The 20,007-nt window shown below is 41.8% G+C and overlaps 1 pseudogene; it reads left to right on the forward strand.

The window, feature by feature from the left end:
• The first annotated feature begins 576 nt into the window (after positions 1 to 576).
• LOC8033921 overlaps positions 577 to 20,007 on the forward strand; it is a 52,455-nt pseudogene continuing 33,024 nt past the window's right edge.

A 20,007-nucleotide genomic window follows, 5' to 3' on the forward strand; every position in this document is an offset into this window, starting at 1 on the left:
CGGACGCAGCTGACGCAACAGCGTCGAAAGTGCATCATCAAAGTGTTCATGTTTCTGTACATGTTCCATCATCTCTGAACCAATCGTAAGCAAACAAAAGGCCTGGCGACTCGCGCTTTTGACGCTGCTTTATTGGTACCATTACCTCGTAGCCTGGGCTGCGTCTGGGCTTGAGCTGAAACGAAGTAAAGCACCAACCACCAGGATCGGGACTTTCAACATGACACGCCTGCTTCTGTGACAGCAGGGGGGCAAGGAAGCAGGAAGCCGACCTTGTCTTTTATGTGGTACGTTTTTTAGCCGCCGTACCTTGGCGTCGCCATCTGCTAGTGTCGCGCCCGCTGTGAGCCGCTCCAAGACACTTGTATGCTCTGCTTGTGTGGCGTCACAGAGCCAAAAAATGTCTGGCTACGTCATTACCGATTACTAATATATTTGACGACTCGGTTGTCCGTCTGTTTGGGTGCGTGCAGATCGTGTTTCGTCTGGTGGGCGAGAATCCGGCTGTGCGTAGTGCCCTCTCGGTCTCGACGGGGCATCGCTGGAGGGAGGTACGCAGATGCGTCGCCCAGGCCTTCACGACCTCCAAGCTTCGACCGGTATGTTCATTTTTACCGGATGGATGGAAGCGGCTGAACCTTTCGAAACAGCACGGCGGCATGCGCCAACTAGAGGAAGCCTGCAGTGCTCGATATGGCTCAACTAGGGACGTACTGCTCCCCTTCGGGATACTGAACGAAATGCTAGGGATCTTGTAAGCAACGAAAATGTAGTCTCCTTGTCTCTATCCTGCGGATGACTGAAAGTGAAGATATAGTTCAGTCACAAAATATATCACAAGTACAAAAGCATGTGCTCCTGGCTGGTCAAAAGTTTGATATGTACCTCGCGTACAGACTCTTCTTTTATTTCGGTAAAGTGTTCACCAGTTCTTTTGTAATCGAGTTGGACTAAATAATCTACGCTTAGAGTACCGGCACACTATTTCCCGATTCTCATAATAGGCCACTTTGTTGTTTATTGCAAAGTGGGCGCAGTAGACGATATTTACGATTCAAACATGCGACTTCCAGTGCTTTCGAAAGGTTTTCAGGAAGTCCATACTATTTTGTTTCAATGTCACGAATTGTTTTGACATTAATAAATGACCGAAAGGTGTTGTCTACAGTTTCAGAAAAAAACTTTAAATAACTGGTAACAATAATTTTAATCAACGAGATGGCTAAAGTGTAGTTATACGAAAACGTAGCATAAACTAACCTTGGAGTAAAAACAGGCGCTTCTGGGTAATAGTACCAAAAGAGTGTTACCCTTCATGGTTGGGGTTTTCCTTAGTAATAGTAGCTTCAAAACGAAAACTTTTTGGACCTGCTAGGTCCAACGTCAGTCCAAGCTAAAACGTCTATATTTTAGTTTTCTTTCATAATTACAAAAATGTCGTGCAAAGAAAAAGTCTGAAAAAATACGAACGACGTGAAAAATAAATACTAAATCAATATCTGACTCCGTGGTTAGATACAATCAAACAAAAAGGCAATATACCTTATGATAAAAGTTAAAATGACAAAACAAATGTAGTTGTTTTAGGCAGAACCAGTTTTTTGGAGAATATGGCTGCCGTAAAGCCAACAACATCGGGTGTCACAATACTTCGATAATTTCTTAAAATAGTCTTTCGTGTCGTGTTACACGATCAAGCGAGAAAAAGAAATACCAACCGTGCGGCACCGACTAGGTCTGTACTAAATATCAAGGAATTGATTTTTTTTTTTTTTTCCGGTCTCCACGGGTTCTGAAGCCACCTTGAAATATACTAGAACTAAAATCGAAAACTTACATTACGATCAGTATTATTGATCGTAAGGTTTCTCAAAACCTTACGAATTAAGGTTTTGAGAAACTGGTCCGGGAAGAAGTGTACGAATGTGACTTTTATTCACACGTTCTCCTACGCTTGTTCCAGTTTCTCCTATATACTGAATTTTGCATTTCTTACATCGAGCCAAATTAACGATATTTTCTGAATTACGACTAAATCTATAGTTTATTTTACAATTAAAGTTGTTTGCTGCACTCCGAATAGAGTCACCAACCAATAAATCTTACGCAAAATGAAGCGATGATTATTTGATTTAAAAAAAAACAATCAAGTTAAATAACAATCAGTGATACTCTCCTCCGCATACGCAGTTGGTTCCCGGCATGGAGGCTGCAGTGGACGAGTTTCTCCATATTCTGAGGGAAAAGGCCGCCGATGGACAGACGGAAGTAGATGTCTGTCCGCTCCTAGACAGGGTGGCCTTCGACATGGTGGCACGGACCGCCTTCGGGGTCAAGCTGGATGTCCAGACGAAACCCGAAGAACCGCTCTTCCAAGAGTCCAAGCTCCTGTTGCGCAAGTCACTGTCCGGAATATTCAACAAGCTTGCCCGTAGGCGATCATGCATTTTTTATCATACCCCAAATACAAATTGGAACGGGGAAGGGGGTCACGAGCCTGATGCATTGGCGCGCTTCACGCTGTATGTAAAACAAACGCAAACGTATAAAGGATATCAAGGGTCTTAAGAGTGACCTGGTGTGAAGCTTGGAGAACATGAAGCGAAAGATCGTCCTGTATACCCTATGGATCTTGGGTTGCATCCCTACGCTTGCCCGTTTCTGTATGAATGGATATCGTGACAGCGTGCGGTCGTTCACTACTACTGCGGGATGCCCGTTAAAGATCCCAGGCTAGCTGTGGTACTGCGCCGGCTGAACTTCTCACCGACTGCTGAGACAGCAGATGCCCATTGGTGATGATTAGCTTTATGCTGTCTAAACATTACACAAAACGCAATTATTAAATAGAGATTCCAAGCACGAAAGCACGTATGCCGAACTAAATAAATTAAAAAAAAGATATGTGCAAGCAGTTGAGGTTTGATACCGCGACCAATTTATTGTTTCCTTGGCTAATGTAGTAATGAGCGCATAAAATTGTAATTGAGCTCGCTCCTAAAATATTTATAGTTTTGACCTCAGGCAACCATGCAAAGCCTAATCACTCAAGACCACCAGATGGATTGTGGAACAATTTAGACCACAGAAAACTTTTAAGGAGTCAAGTAAATGAAAAGGTGATTATGCTTATCTTCGTCAAACTACGCGTGTTCCTGTAAGGCCGAATCTGGTAGTTACGTTGAGATTTTTGCATGCTTCACATTAACTGTGAATTTGTTATAATGCAATTTCCGCATTTACTATACAATTTACTATACAGCTCCAGACACAACGGCTGAAAAACACGTTACTCTGGTTTCGACCTCGATGTATGAAAAAAAAAAGGTCTGAACGACGCCGCCTCGCCATGGAACATGTGTGTTCAAAGGTTCGTTCGCATTCCTGACAACCGCCGTGAGATACGCATCTTGGCAAGGGCTCGGGGAAAGCCGTCCTCACTTGAGCGGAAGTTTTCAATTCCGGGCGGCATGTGACCGCGTCTGCGCGAATGCCCCCTAAATCGACAGCGCCCCTCCCGGGAGATGGGCGAAGCCCGAGCTACATATGGTCGCCTTGGGCTGGCCTTGTTCATTCGTCTATCTTCTTCCACCGTGCTCTCGACCTGCATACATGTGTCCTCCAACACGCGACTCTGACGTGACGCCGCTGGGTGGCGCTGCGTTCGACAGCGTGAATATGCGCAGACGCTCTACTTCGCGCAAAGCTCGTTTCTGCGCACGCGGGCTGTTCACACCTCGTATAGGCAAACGCCGACTTCTTTGCTAACAGCGCGTTGGCCGTCTGTGTGGGGGATTAGGCAGCTGGAGGTTAGTCGTCATTAAAGTGCCATCGAACGTCAAGGCTGCGCAGGGACCATCTGGAAATCTAGCACGACTGTTATTTTCCTTTTCAAAGTCTAGGATAGCGTAGGTGTTTCGTGAGTGCACACACGTAAAACACCCACCCTATATAAAAACCGACAGCCAACGATCTCTTGGCCTGGATGTTTCGTATTTCTCTGTTCAGTGCTGTGTTGTACTTTTCTCCGATAGATTCCGCTATACCCGTTGTCACATCAAGAAAAAAGAAGGAAGTTTTCCCCAATATTCATGGGCTGTACGAAGTAGTGCCTACACGGTTTGGTTGTCGGAAGAAGAAACTACCCCTTGGGGGTTTGAAACGTGTACTTCTTGATATAATAACGGTGGTTTAGTTTTTAACATTCACCCAGGTTTACCTTATTTCACCACATAAAGGAGTAAATCTGTAACGCTCCGCGAGAATCCGCACTTCTTTCTAAGCGCGATTCCTGAGGTGACTAGAAATATAATTGCACTTAGTATGCTACGATTCAGATTTGCAACTCTTCAGCCACATCTGCTTAAATGCATTGCTGCCAGCTAATTAATTGGCATGTATTTTATATATGAAGTTATCAATACCGGGTGTTTCATTTCGGTCCGAACAGGTTTATTAAAAAAAGTCCGTAAAATATCCACTAAACCAGTTTGGGCAGGTGCGTTATGCGGCTAGGCGTATATCATATAGGTGGCTAATCTTTGCGGTAAGTGGGATAATTAACTAAATTTCCTTAATAAATTTTTAATTGTTAAAAATAATCATATGGTTTGAATTAGGAAGATACTGAGCATAACCAAAAACCACTATATCATTCAATTTTTCAAGGACTTGAACCTCGTGGGAAACTGGGGGCGCACCAAATTTACCACTTGTGCAGCAAGCGCAAAGCTAACAGTGGCGGAACGCGATGATAACCTAATCATCCGGTTTTTGCCACTACTAGCTTTGCGCCTGCTCCACGAGTGGTAATTTTGGTACACCCCCGAGTTTCCCACGAGGTTCAGGTCGTTCTGAAATTGACTGATATAGTGGTTCTTAGTCATGCTGAGCATGTTCTTAATTGCAATCATATGATTATTTTTACTAATTAAAAGTTTATGAAGAAAGTTTAGTTAATTATTCGACTTATCACAAAGATTAGCCACCTATATGATGTCCCCCGGCCGGCATTACTCACCTGCCTAAATTGTATTAGTACATCTCGTACGAATTTTGTTCTTATAAATCGGTTCGAATTAAAATGGAACATCCGGTATATTTATTTGAAGCATCACCTGAAATCGCAGAAAGCGCTATTTCTTCCCCTTAAAAATCTCGAGACAGTCCGCGACAAAGCACAACGATGTCACCCGACATTTCTGATACTCTCTCTAAGACTCGGGTTGTTGTATTTTGAAGTTGTAACTATCGCCAATTGCGCCCGCCCTGCACTAGGAAACAAAATGGCATCTCTTCTTCGCTCAGCTTAGAGGGCCGCACGTGCGCTAAAGTTGGTCTCTTAGACGTCTTGCAATGCATTTTTGAGTTACTGAAATGCGTTACAGGTTTCTGGGACATCTCTTGACGATTGTTTTTCCCCATGAGACCTTAGCCCCGTGGTTCTTAACCACTGATGTTTTCGGGACCCTTTAGGGATCGGCTGAAGTGGTGGATGATCCTGTGCACTGCAGGGGAGGGAGCGGTATTGAAGGGTAACAATGACAAAAAGGTAAATAAAGAAAACTAAATACGCGATAACCAACTTCGAAGCCCTGGATTTAAGAATAATCAACTCTACTAACTCGATGCATATGGTTTGGTTTATTTACCTTTATGAGATTGCCAACATCAATCGTTTTTTTTTTAATGTCTATTGCTTGGTTTTATGGGTGTTTGAGGTCTTGAGGGACTCTATGGCCTTCGGGGAGCCCGAAGGGTTCGCGGACCCCAAATTTGAGAACCACTGCCCTAGCCTATCCACGCTCTGTGTAAAACTTCTGCGCAGAGTTCTTCTCCGGCGTGAAAGGCCTGCTGCCGATTTTGATGTTCCTGGAGGACCTGTTCAACACCCAAGCTTTTTCTGCCCTGGCCAAGTTGTCAGAGCCCATCATACAGCACCGCAAGCAAAATCCAACGGTATAGCATTGATCTAAAATACGAACCGACGGCTCGGTCAATAACGATACAAAAATGTTTCTCTCGGTCCCAGACATCACTGATCTTCTTAGAACGCTCACGCGTAGTCTCAAGATATACACGGTCTTTGTTTTGCGTATGCTCGAGAACGTTAAATAATTGTTTAAAAATGCACTGTAAATAAATATATTATTCCTTCGGGATAACGTTATTGACCGCGGCGCACACAGGACTACGAGTGTGAAATGACAACATGCAAGTTATTTATTTAAACTGCACTAAATTTATTTCTAAGAGACTTGAAAAGGTCAGTGCTCGGCCTTTTAGTTGTTGACTATTTCTAACAAAGAGCGGGCCTCTTATTAATTATGTAAAATAGCGCTGCGATTCGGAAGAATTTAAGACGAGCTGCGTGTCTGGCGAGCACGATCAGGAACAGTATGCCCGAGGTGGAGTTCGCGCTTTTTTGGCAACTTCAGTGGACAACTACTAGGTCCCATTGCACACAAAAGACTGGACAACGTAGAACAAAAAAAAAATATTGACGCCGAGCTCAGCATTCATATTGCCATTTGCTCTACAATGGGAAAATTGCCCCTCGGGGAGAAGATTAGTGTCCCTAAATTTTGGAGTATTTCGAACTGCTCGACCGAGGTCACGGGGTTTACTTGTCGCGTTTGCAATACAAGCTGCGAGGAAGAGCCCCTCCGTCTGCTGTTCTCCACGCTACGCGACGGGTCTCGCATGTGCGTGTGCATGCGGGACATGCGCATGCACTTGCACGTGCACATGTTCATTTTGAATCTGCGAAGGAGGCATCCACCTTTAAAGTGCAAGATGCTTTTGAAAGATAATCAATGGTTTGAGTTGCTCCCTTTATTAAATTAATCAATTTTTTACTCACTCCTTCTTCAAAATTTAGCAATGGTTTGAGTTGCTCCCTCTTCTAAATTAAGCGGTGGTTTGAGTTGCTCCCTCTCTTAAATTGCGCATTGTTTTGGGACGCTCCCTTTCTTAAAATAATCCGCGTTTTGAGTTTCTCACTCTATTAAATTAATCAATGGTTTGAGTTGTTTCCTCTCCTAAAATAACCAATGGTTTGATTTGCTTCCTCTCCTAAATTAAGCAACCGTCTGAGTTGCTTCCAATGTTCACTTAAGCAACGGTTGGAGTCGCTTCCTCTCTTAAATTAAGCAACGGTTTCAGTTGTTCCCTCTGTTAAATTAAGCAACGTTTTGAGTTGCTCCCTTTTGTAAAACAATTAACGGTTTGAGTGGCATCCTCTCCTAAATATAAGTATCTAGAAAACACTCACGACGCACGGGTATACCAACTTCCTTCATATAAAAAGAACAAATGTGATTGGTGCCACTCCTGATAGAGGGATAACTTTTATAGCGCCTCCACATCTGCTGCTTTGGGACTGGCAGGTAACTGAGCTGAGCTGCGAGAGGACACGGGAACTATGGAATGGGGCTAGCGCGGGAATTGGGTCAGATAGCAATCAGCTACCACAATGTAATTATAGGATCCTGCAAATTAGCCCTAGAGGAAACGGAACCCGTATTGTCCAATCAACGAGATGATCGTGACCTTCACTCATTCGGTGATTGGCTTCCTGTTTGCTTTCAAGATGCAGTCCAAATGCCGTGGCTAGTGCCTCAGTCAAAACAAAAACGGAAGTAAGCTCACATTGGTGTTTATTACGTCGCTTCATTAAGTCCTACGAAAATTCTGTAATATAATTAAAGTACCAACGTAACATAAAAAAAATTATTAACTACTTTCTTATAAAATTTTGCTATGCCCCCCTAGATTCCTCAATGCACGCAGAACAGTATTCTTTTCAGTTAAAAAATCTACTTTTTAATAAAGGTTCACATTAACTTATTTTGTATACATTGCGAGCTACAATTTGGCACCCGAGGCAGAAGTTGTCATACATGAGAAAGTGGATCGTACAGAAATGAATTAAACAACGCAAGTAGGAACGTGACCTCGAAACCTCGAAGAGTGACTGAGACGAGGACGATAATTATTTCATTGATGATGCATCTGTGGACAGAATGAACATGTCATTCTTTCATGACGGGACTAAAAAACTTATTCTTTCCACAACCTCCATTGAGCCACTTTAATGACACAATGTAACAGCTTAGACAATTAGGCAACCCGGCACACAATAATATAGTCAAGGGTATACTGTTTGCTTCGCGTAAGATACAAACCGTCCTGCAGCAACGCACTACAGTTATATTAGCATGCCTATAACATATCTGTCTGAAACAATTTATCTGCATATATGCGGCAAAAGACGGCCAACACGAGGTATGTACAATAGCATACAAAACTTTTAGAGAGTTTAACTCAGTGACTCTTTCATGTGTATGACATTTTGCAAAGTTCATCTCAATTCCAACAAGAAGGGAACTGATAGGGATTTCGAGTTATAGTTTAACAATACCTGCTTGTAAATGTCCCTGAGAGTGCTGACGCATTTATATCAATGAATGGGCCGTCCGGCAGTCGGAGAAAGATTAGACAGGCGCATTATACCGACCACCAATCGCAAATTTAGCAACCCGTAGAAAAACGGGCTCATAACGACACAGACTAATTATGACTGCGCAAAAATATTCTTTGGGTGAAATCTTGCGAGCACATAACCACGACTGCCAATCTTTAATGTGCACTTGGTTTGCATTTGTCTGCAGGGTGAACGTTTCCTCTACCTATTACCAAGCTACGCTGCGGGTGCTTCATCCACAGATCTTACCTCGTCATTTCAAATCGCACTACTGCTGGTTTCAATATAAATAAGCGTTGGACTGACGTCCATACAGTGCGTACACTGCGGACATCGCAAACATGCACCGTTATCATAGAAACCATAAGATGAATTCTTTATTCTTAAATTGGTTCTCGATTAAGCACGAACTTAAACGTCTACCTACTTTTTTTTTTTTTTGAACATCCAATGTTTCGTAAATGAAAAGGACGTAGTGATAGATTCCCTACGTCACCTATGAGAAACATTTGCGTAGCACCGATTTAACGGCTGAAAGCTCAGTTACACCTGCCGTTCGTCACGCCACTCAAGACAACGCTTGTAAACAGTATTGTCCTTAACAAATGCAAACAAGGAAAACATGAGTGCTATGTCAGCTTCCGGCTGGAACTCGTGCTCAATCAACAAGGACACCTGGCCCCGTCGAACACTGAGGCACCACTCGTGTCTCATCTTTGCCCTACGCAAGCCTTTTTCAGTAATGCATGAAATTTCGGCGCTTATACTTTGTTTCAGCTTAAGTCCAGACGAAGCCGACGCTACGAGTCAATGTTACTAGAACAACTCATTTAGAAAACTGCCATAGAGTCTGCTTTGAAAGAGTGGCTTCGATCCGTACTCGAGAACCGAACTAATGGCGATCGCAAAACCGCTATTTCTCCCGCAGAGGTCACTCCGGGGACTGCACGTCTGCACATAGCGGCTCGGGTCTAATCGCGCAAAAGCCGGTAGTGCCATCTCGCAGTGAAATTTCACAGTAGCAATGTAAATAAACTTTTATGTTTTGACTGATCGCTAAAGGGTGGCGCTGTTATCGTATTTAGCTTGCTCCCGCAGAGGCCACTCCGGGGACTGTACGTCTGCACAAAACGGCTCGGGTCGAATCGCGCAAAAGCCGGTAGCGCCATCTCGCAGTGACATTTCGCAGTAGCAATATAAATAAACTTTTATGTTTTGACTAGTCTCTAAAGGATGGCGCGGTTATCGTATTTAGTTTGGTCTTGGTGGACGCGAGTGGTCTGGGTTTCATGGGTCAGTTTCCCAACGGAGTGTTTGAGTAGCGTTGATACGAGCTAATGAGAGCAAACAAGCAGCGTCGAAAGAGCGCCAGTAAGCCTTTTCTGTTAATGATTGGTCCTGTTATGATGGAACGCGTACAGAGATATGACGAACACAACGATGCTTCACTTTTGACACTTCAGCTGCGTCTGAACTTCAAGTGAAACGAAGTATAAACTTTCTTATCCAGGACGTGCTGGTACATATCTCTACTTCTCCCTTTCTCTTCATAAAGTATGTCCGCTCCCCCTTTTTCATCTTTTCAATTTCTCACGAAGTAGTAAATCAGCATCTCAAAAGAGAATGACTTCTACCTGATCTCGTAAATAAACCTTTTTCCAGCTGTTTCGCGCCAAATCATGCCTACGGACATTTGATTAACACAGTTCAACGAGTTGTCTTCGCGTGCAGATGTTTAGGCGAATGTCAAATGGCCTTTGTCTTGTGCTTCATTTCAGTTGGCAAGACCAGACCTGATGCAACATCTTCTGGACGCAGAAATAACGAAGCAAGATGATCCGGACGTCGTACAACAGGGGGATCAATCACCAGACCGACGGAGAACTCCACCTGCAGGTATACAAAATCTAGTCTGTAGAAAATTAAAAGAAAACATACATAACGACAAAAATAATTAGCAAAATCTTTGATAGGGGAATATTGTCAATTAGTGAAGAATATACCATACCAATTGTGATTGTTTTTATCTCTTTTTCCATCATAACTAAGTGGCTCCCTTCGTTATATGTTATAGTTGTTTTGTTTTTTTTATTTTTTCCCACGCGTTTGCTTATCATCTTGATTATCTTGTAAATTTGTTTGTGGCCTACGTGATCAAGCACTGGTGGGAATTAGTTCTGCAAGAAATCGCAACGGATTTACTTTTTCTATTCAAAATCTATACATACAAAAACTTATTTTCACAAATATCGAACACTGTCAAAAATAAAACCATTACTTGTAACAATATAACAAGCTTATCTTGTCTATATTCCAAACAGAACTATCACATTCGTAACGTCTTTATGGTGAATACTATTTCCTTAAAATTTAGAAACTATAGCAATTCGTTTTGAAAGAAAAGACCAAGTACAATCCTAGACACATATCGACACATATCCTTTTTTTTTTTTTCTTTTTCTTTATAGCACCTCCGGATTGGACCGATTTTTATTCTACTCCTTGTAATAAACAACCGAGTAAAATTATATGAGATAGTTTTTGTTGAAACTTCATTTTCTATGTGTAGAACTCCATCTAGAATTGATGATGTCTAAAATTGTAAACGCACTGCAATTTCACAATCTGCTGTCTGCTCTTTGTTGGCTCTGGTAGTACTACGATAGTAGACTGACTTGATTGGCTAGCAAACTCTTGGCCTCGATAATTAGAATTGAAACTAAGCAGATCCCAGGCACACTGCAGTGCATAACCACCAGTGTAATTAAGTGCATCTTTATTCAAATATGTAATACTACGAAAAACATTATCGCCCCACGTGCTCACGCTATTCTCAGTGAGACATCATATACTTTATTCTTAGGCCGAAACGTCCACTAGGCTACGATGGTAGTTTCGTAATTGGGGGAGCGCTAAATTGACGAACAGAGGCACCTCTGGCCTTCTGTGTTAGGTTCTGAATTAATGTAGTAACTCACTTCTTTCTCAGCGCCAAGTTAGGCCAAAAGCATGTAAACGTTTCTATGAAAGCCATCACAACTATTAAACGCGTCAAAACCATACCGAGCTAGGACGTAAGCATTCCAGACGCTGTGGACGACGCAGCTGAAGCCAGAGGCTTGTTGACCGGAGTATCAAACCGGAGCCGAACCGAACCGAAAACCGGAACTGAACCGTTTTTTTAGGCGAACCGGAACTGAACCGAACCGTCAACTTCGCCGCCACCTTGGAAGTAAACCGGAAATGAACCCTAGACAAATGTAACGGTAACCGGCTCAAAACGGTTCACATCAATTTTTGTGGGTAATATCACAAACTGAAAATTTGAAAATTAAAAATTGGCAGCGGTATTTCTATGTATTGATGAAAAAACCATATGCAGAATTGCCATGTATGAGAAATCGGGGCTTTCCGTGGCGCATTTGTATTGATGACAATAAAACTAATTTAATTACTGAATGAAGATTTATCAACATAAATGAAGGGCTGATTACCTCAAATATTTATATTATGAGTAAATGCACCCCCCATCGGTCCAAGTTATCTGCAATATGCTCTGAAAATCGTTTCTGCCTTTTTTACCCTCAATAGGCACGTCTATCAGTGATTGGAGAAAGACTTAAAAAGATTATAGGACAGATTAAAAATACAGTATGCGATAACTACACCGCTAGGACCCACTGTATATACCTATGTTTTCTTTAAATTTGTTTTGTAATTGGCGTAAAAGCTTTGTAGATAAATCGATTTATATGCGGGACCCTCATATCCACTTCCATTCGGGAAAACCGCCGTCTTTGGTGGCTCGGCAACGTACAGCCTCCCGATTTTTTTAACATTATTGCGCGAATGCTGACCGGCCGGTAGACCAGCGCCTTATTGCTGCGTAAAACGCTGACCAGCTAGACTACGCGCGTATGGGAGAAGGCACACGCCTAGCCTCGCTGACTTGCTGTTTCCCGCCGCGATAAGGCCCTGTTCTACCGACCGTAGATTCGAAATGCGCCAAAAAAAACAAGGACAACAGGAAGGATTGGACGAAACGATGCTCCCCTGTCAACTGAATTTTTATTCGCAAAATACAAACATATATACAGTCCCAGCGAACCATTCCCTCACAATCGAACTTCTCGCGAGATGAATTCAATGTCTTTATATGATAAAAGGACTGACAATGGTGCTCATGCATGCTCTATTGCCCTTCAACCTGATATTAAGAGCCTCAAAGATTTATCTTTCTGTTTTTGTTTCATACCGTCCCAAAATCTGCGTGTCATCGAGTGCAGGAGTACATGGGCACCTGTCACAATGAACGGCCAAGTTTCCCCAAGGTGACCGCCTTACAGAAAAATCATGCCCCCTGGCCCTCTCATTCACGCATCTCACCGTCTGCCCTATATACGTTCTCCCGCACGTTGTTCGTGTTTCATAAACAACCGATATTTCGCAATCTGTATATTTGTTTACATGCTTTTTTGTACATGCTTCCCCCTCGTGTGCTTTATTATTCACCCTTGGGCCTACTCTGGATACCTTTGACGATGCTGTGAACACAACAGGAGCCCCGAAACGACCGGCAATCGTTTTAAGATTGTGGGACAGCCTGGGAATGTACCATAAAACCGCCACTTTACGTTTACTCTTGGGGTGTCTTCCGATTCACTTTTTTTTTCTTCTCAACTTTGACACGAGGGTTTCGGCGATTTCCACAAGATTGTCTTCTTAATAACCCGTCGTGTGCAGGCGGCTGACTTGGTTGTGGAAGCTTGATCTAGAAACGTGTTCACACATCTCGAAAGGTCTGTTCACACGATGCATCTTTTAGGCGCGCAACAGTTTCGCGACACTCAAGTTTCGCGAAATGTGCTCGTTCACACGTACCGCTTCACGTGCAACAACGATGACGTTTAGACTCGCGAAAATAGTTTGGGTGTTGACCATAAAGTGGCGCTTCAGTTGAAAACCAACATCATCATCATCACCATTAGCCATTCAGCGTCGTGTTCTCCATCTCCCGCCACATTCTAAGAGTCAAAACGCAGGCGAGCTGGTGAACAATCATAATTAAGAAATAAAACCTTAAGACAAGGAAACAAAAAGGGACATACACACCACCGTCTTAAAACCAGCACAGCATACAGCTGTCATTTACTTCCAATTACTTAATCTTCTCTTAAATTGTCATTTACTAGTTGTTGAATTGTCATTTACTGCCATTTACTTTATTTACTGTTAAATATATATAATTTGGATGGTGGTTGACAAAGAAGAAGACTGTTGTGGAAGTAAATGACAGCTGTACGCTGTGCTGGTTTTGAGACGGTACTGTGTACGTCCCTCTTTGTTTCCTTGTCTCAAGGTTTTATTTCTTAATTCATCATCACCAATTACGTCTTCGTCCATCGCTGGATTTTTTTCCGATATGCTGCTCACTTTTCAATCAATGGTACTTGACGTGCTTGCGGAAGTGCCGGCAGTATCCATCGTTCGTGGTTTCGATTTTTTTCTGATTTGGCTCGGCTACAACACCGGCAGCGAAGTGGTCTTCTCAAACAGCTCGCTCCCCCCTCAAAGGCCACGTGAGTGCGTTTCTGAGTGGCCATTGGCGGCGCCCTCAGAGTGATTGATAGAACTCGGCAAAGTTTCAGCAAAAGCTTGCTCCAGAAGCGAGGTGTGCGCGCAACTTTTTTAAATTCGCGCGTCCTTTTCAGACTCGTTCAGACGGCTCAACCATTTCGCGAAACTACGTTTCGCGACACTAGATGCGCGAGAAAAATGCATCGTGTGAACGGGCCTTAAAACAACGCACAAGCACAGGAGGAAGGAAATAGATGAAAGGAAAGAGCTCTCTTTCCTGTCTTCTATTTTCTGCCTCCTGTGCTTATACGCTGTTTTAGATATGTCTTCAAGGTACCACCTAGCTCAACTTTCTACGTTACTACGTTTTCACGCGATTTTTCTTGCGCGGCCAGCAACAATGAGGTTGCAACTCCTCTCTCCCCGATTCTTTGAATCCGCAGAATCCAAGGGAGGCACTTTTTTTATCTTTGATAATATAATTAGCAAAAATAATTTTCTTCAAACTTGAAATTTATATCCAGAAACGAGTGTTATGTAATGGTTCCCAAAAAGCCCCGGTCTTGTGCGACTTCTTTTTTTGTTTTTGGCGGAGTGTGACAGAGTGCCTTGGCAAAGTTCTAGTGGAAAGGTGGGGCTTTATAATCTTCACGTATGTGGACGATTGTTTAGTGTTAGTGAATCCACCCATGGTTGTAAATGAAGAATCCATAAAACATGTGCCAGAAGTGTTCTCGAACGATGCCAACGAGTTCGCTTTCACGCATGGGAAAATAAAAATAGGTGCCTACAGTTTCTGGATGGAAATTTCAAGTTTGGTGAAAATCATGTTTGCTGGAAATATGAGTCAAGATCTAAAAAAGGTGTACTTCCAATGGATTCCACCAATTCAAAAACTATTAAAGAGAGGAGTGGCAACCTCACTGATGCTGGCCGCGCTAGAAAAATACTGTGTACACGTTGCCGTATCAAGCTCCGCAACCAAGTCAGCCGCCTGCAAAAGGCGGGTTATCCAGAAGGCAGTCTTGGGGAAATCGCCGAAAGCCTCGCGTCAGAATTGAAAAAAAAAAAAGAAAGAGTGAATCAAACGGCATCCCCAAAAAATAAAAAAAATGGTGGTTTCGCCGTACATTAATAGACTGTCCCACAATCTTAAAAGATTGTCGGTCGTTTCAGGGTTCCTGTTGTGTTCACAGCACCGTAGAAGTTATCCAGATTATTCCCAAGGGTGAATAATAATGCACACAAGGGGGAAAACATGCACAAAAAAGCGTCTAAACAAATATGTAGACTGCGAAACATCGCTGGTTTATGAGATTCCAGCGCCCTACGGGAGATCGTATATAGGCCAGACGGGGAGATCCCTAAATGGGAGGGCCGGGGACCATGACCTTTCTCTAAGGAGGCCACCTTCGGGAAACTTGGCCGTTCATCGTGACAGGTGCCCATGTTCTCCTTTACTCGATGATACGCAGATTTGGGACGGTAGAAAACAAAACCAGAAAGAGAAATCTTCGAGGCTTTTTAGATCGGTGTGATGGGCGATGAACATGCATCAGCACATCGCCAATCCTTTTTTTTTTTTAGATAACGAATTTGAATTCATCTTGCGAGAAGTGTGATTGTGAGCGGATGGTTCCCTTAGAAGTGTATACAAGTTCGTATTTTCCGAATAAAAATTCAGTTGAGAGTAGCGCAAGGTGTTGTCCAATTATTCCTGTTGTTCTTGTTTTTTGGCGCTTTCCAACCTAAGATCTACCAACGTTCACAACTACAAATTCTTCTAGTGATCAGTCGGCGTTCGCGCGATATTGTTAACAAATATAGATGCTGTACCTCACTCAACACGCGGCGTCTCCTTGCATGCAGACCCAGTAGTGATGCAAGACTATCGAAATTCACTATGGACACTATCGATAGTTGTTTTCCAAAACTATCGATATTGAACTGTTGATAGTACTACGAATAGTCGGATATCGATAGTACTATAGATAGTTTACTATCGATGGTACCATCGATTGTAATATCGACAGTTCACTATCGATAGAACCAGCGATAGTGCAATCGACTGTACTATCGATAGTACTATCTATAGTTGTATTGTAGTCGACCATCATTACTATCGAAAGTCAGCTCTCAGAAACTATTCAGTGTTAGAAAAATTAAAGCACCTTTCAAAAGAGTAATGACGACGGATATGTATGGTCAGACAATTTTTGGTTTTGATTTAAAAAACACTAAATTGAAAAGAAACAAAACATAGTTGCATTCTAGTACAATTAATATAGAGGTAAAACAGAAAGGACGGTTTCCTATCTTTCATGTGCACATATTTTGTATATTCATGGGGTTCCGATGTCAGGCTTTACACTTTAGTATGCCCGCATTTGTAAAAGTATTCAGTATATTCAACATTTCTATTTTATTTGTTTTGGAGCTAGGGAAAACACTCGCTGAAGACATTCAGCATCAAGATTTTCACAAGATTTTTTTGCATTTGTGTTTTTTTTTTAATTTTCTTCAATTGACCCATATCGAACGTCTGTGACTACCTTACGCTTCTTTCTAACCACGGTATTTCTCCTATTCTGAACGTGCCTACGAGGGAAGAGTTCACAAGCGGAAAACTTGTTTTTTCTTGCATCGATCATATTGACATCAGGGTTCAGGGGCGTGTGTGAAATCCGCAGTCATCTCACAAAAGCTACCTGATCATTATTTTGTGGCATGCCAAATGGACTGTGGTATTGTATCGGGAGAAAACAAGAGGCTTTTAAACCAGATTGCTATTATCGACAGTCACGTTTTTGACAAGTTACTCGCGTCATATGATTGGGAACAGTTAGTAACCACCACGAACTGTCAGACTGCATACAAAAAGTTATTTGATGCATTTGCGCGTTTTACGGAGAAGAGTATAAAAGTACTTAAGACAAAAAACCGAAGACCGCAACATCTCTGGTTGACAGCAGATATTATATCGTAAATTAAACTTTAAAATATCTTAATGGGCGCGTTATCGCCCATCACCAAATGCTCAAGATATAAAATTACAATACGCAAACCAGATAAATCGAGGAACCGCTCTCATACGCTATGCAAAGCGGAAACACTACCTACGTAAGTTCCTTGACGCACGTTCTAATATTGCAGAAACCTGGTCTCTTGTGAATGAAGTAAAAGGCTACAATACGCGGAACTCTATCAATGAAGCTATTGAAAAAAAACTTTAATTCCAATATGCTTTCTGTGGCAGATAATTTCGATCGTTTTTGCTTCAGTCTCCGGCAGATCTGACGATGTAAAGGTTTCGGCAGTAAATCTGGAAAAAAACCCTGCCTAAATTTTACCTTTCTCCGAAAAATGACTGAAACTGACTGAATATTGAACTGTTGATAGTACTACGAATAGTCGGATATCGATAGTACTATAGATAGTTTACTATCGATGGTACCATCGGTTGTAATATCGACAGTTCACTATCGATAGAACCAGCGATAGTGCATCGCTGGTTCTATATGTTGATATTCAGCTTTCGGCCTCATGAGACTCCTGGTATAGATAGTATTAAACAGCAACTTTCTTCGCACTTTTAATGTCTTAAAACGTGCTCTTCTCCACATACTAAACGGGTTTTCCAAAAAAATTTCAAAAGCACAACTGTCAGACCTCTTTATAAAAATGGTACACGTGACATTGGAAAAGGCTATCGTCCCATATCTATTCTTTCTTGTTTGACATTGGTTCTCGAAAAACATATTTTGAAAAAAATAAGCTCCTTCCTTGACAAATTCAATATTCTATCACCTAACCAATACGGCTTTATCGCCGGCTGCAGCACCATCTCGACACTTGAAGATATGTCTGACACGTTACACACCTCAATCGACAATAATCAGTTTACGTGCGCACTCTTTCTCGATGTGTCGAAAACGTTCGATTCTATCAATAACCAGGTACTTCTGGAGAAACTTTGCAATTATGAATTTCGGGGTTCATTTTTTTCGTTGCTTCAAAACTTTCTGACTGACAAAGCGCAACAGGTATTGGTTTGCAACAAAACAAGCGCCAAAGTATGCCTACAGAAGGGAGTACCACAAGGCTCGTTTGTGTCCCCCTTGTTGTTTAATCTTTACATGAACAATCTCGCCAGATCAACATCAAGATGTACAGTTATCACTATGCAGATGACACAGTGTTGCTATCCACTCATATTAGCCTGCGAGTGTAATCAACATGCTACAACTAAAATCTACAAGAGTCATGAACTGGTTTGAAGCAAATCGAATTTCTGTGGATGTGCTCAAAACGAAACTTTTTTGTTTCCGTAACTCACTCAAGCGGACATGCATAGACACACCTTTTATATTACATCCATCGTCTTGTGTATCTTGCAGCTGTACGCCCGACACCATACGGAAGTACAGTAAAATACTTGGAGATTTTTTTTCGATAGCAATTTAACATGGAATACACACTTGGATTATTTGGCTAGAAGACTACGAAATGTATCGTGTTTATTATATCTCATCAAAACCTTCCTTCCTATCTCCGTCAGAAAAACAGTCTTCGCCAACTGGACAGCTCTTTGGAGAACTAAAATAGATGTCATTCTTAAGAGCATCGCCGAAAAGGTTGCCTATGATCCCAAACTAATACAGGATGGTGACATATTTGCATCAGTGAACCTACCTCGTTTTCTTCCTCTTTTTTAACGATGTGTTATCCTAAAGCATTATTGGAATAGCCCGTTTAAAACACCTCACTTTATTGAGCACTTTATAAGAAATAGTGAACGCTTTATAATTCCTCGAATATACACCAACTACGGAAAGAGTATACGTTCATTTTACGTGCCTGACATCTTCAACAAATTACCAGACGTTCTTAATCAGCTCCATTCACTACGATCTTTAAATAAATACCTGAAAGAAATGTGCTAGAAACCATATATGCATTTGTTTTTTGCGAATAACATTTCGAACTCGTTGGACCTTTCTTCAATTGGTGCTGTATTCACATAAGCATTTGTTTGTGTTTTTATCTGTGCCTATGCTGTAAGTTCTCTACATTTGTATATCCGTGCACGTATCTGTAGATCTAAATTTGGGTGTATATATATATATATATATATATATATATATATATATATATAAAAGTAGAAGCCACCGAGGGTAAAACACACTTGGAACGTTTAATTCAACATGTATAAGTTATACAGAAACCGCGACGTTCCTCAAGCGGGACTTGAAAAGTGAGACCTCAAACGTCGAGCGAAATACCGCAGAAGCAAGAAAAACAAAAAAAGGCAAAAAATACATAGAATACAAAGATAAATTTTTTTATCTTTTTATCTTTGTATTCTATGTATTTTTTGCCTTTTTTTGTTTTTCTTGCTTCTGCGGTATTTCGCTCGACATTTGAGGTCTCACTTTTCAAGTCCCGCTTGAGGAACGTCGCGGTTTCTGTATAACTTATACATGTTGAATTAAACCTTCCAAGTGTGTTTTACCCTCAGTGGCTTCTACTTTTATATATATGTATATATATGCCTCGGTGCATCCTTGTGTGATATAGGCCTGTATACACATATCCGTTGTTTGTTTGTTTTTGTTTTTTTAGAGCATTTTCTTTTTAACTTTCGAAAGTGTACACTGCCCCATTTATGTGTTTAAATATTACTTTGTCATGAAGGATGGTATAGTGCAGTTATAGCAATCATCTCGTGTGTCTTATTTTTGCCATTTGTGAATTATTTCAAACTTCTATACTGACTGCCATTTGTGAACTATTTTGAACTTCTAAACTGACTGCTATTAGCATACCAAGAACGCCCGTCTACCACTCACATTGGCTAACATCATTGCTGGGTCGTGTCACACAAGCCAACAAGCTTCGACAGACCCGAGTCTAACATAATGAAGAAATCAAATGCGGAAATAAGT

Source organism: Ixodes scapularis, unplaced genomic scaffold, assembly GCF_016920785.2.
Source record: "Ixodes scapularis isolate PalLabHiFi unplaced genomic scaffold, ASM1692078v2 PGA_scaffold6__148_contigs__length_123643588, whole genome shotgun sequence".
NCBI lineage: Eukaryota > Metazoa > Arthropoda > Arachnida > Ixodida > Ixodidae > Ixodes > Ixodes scapularis.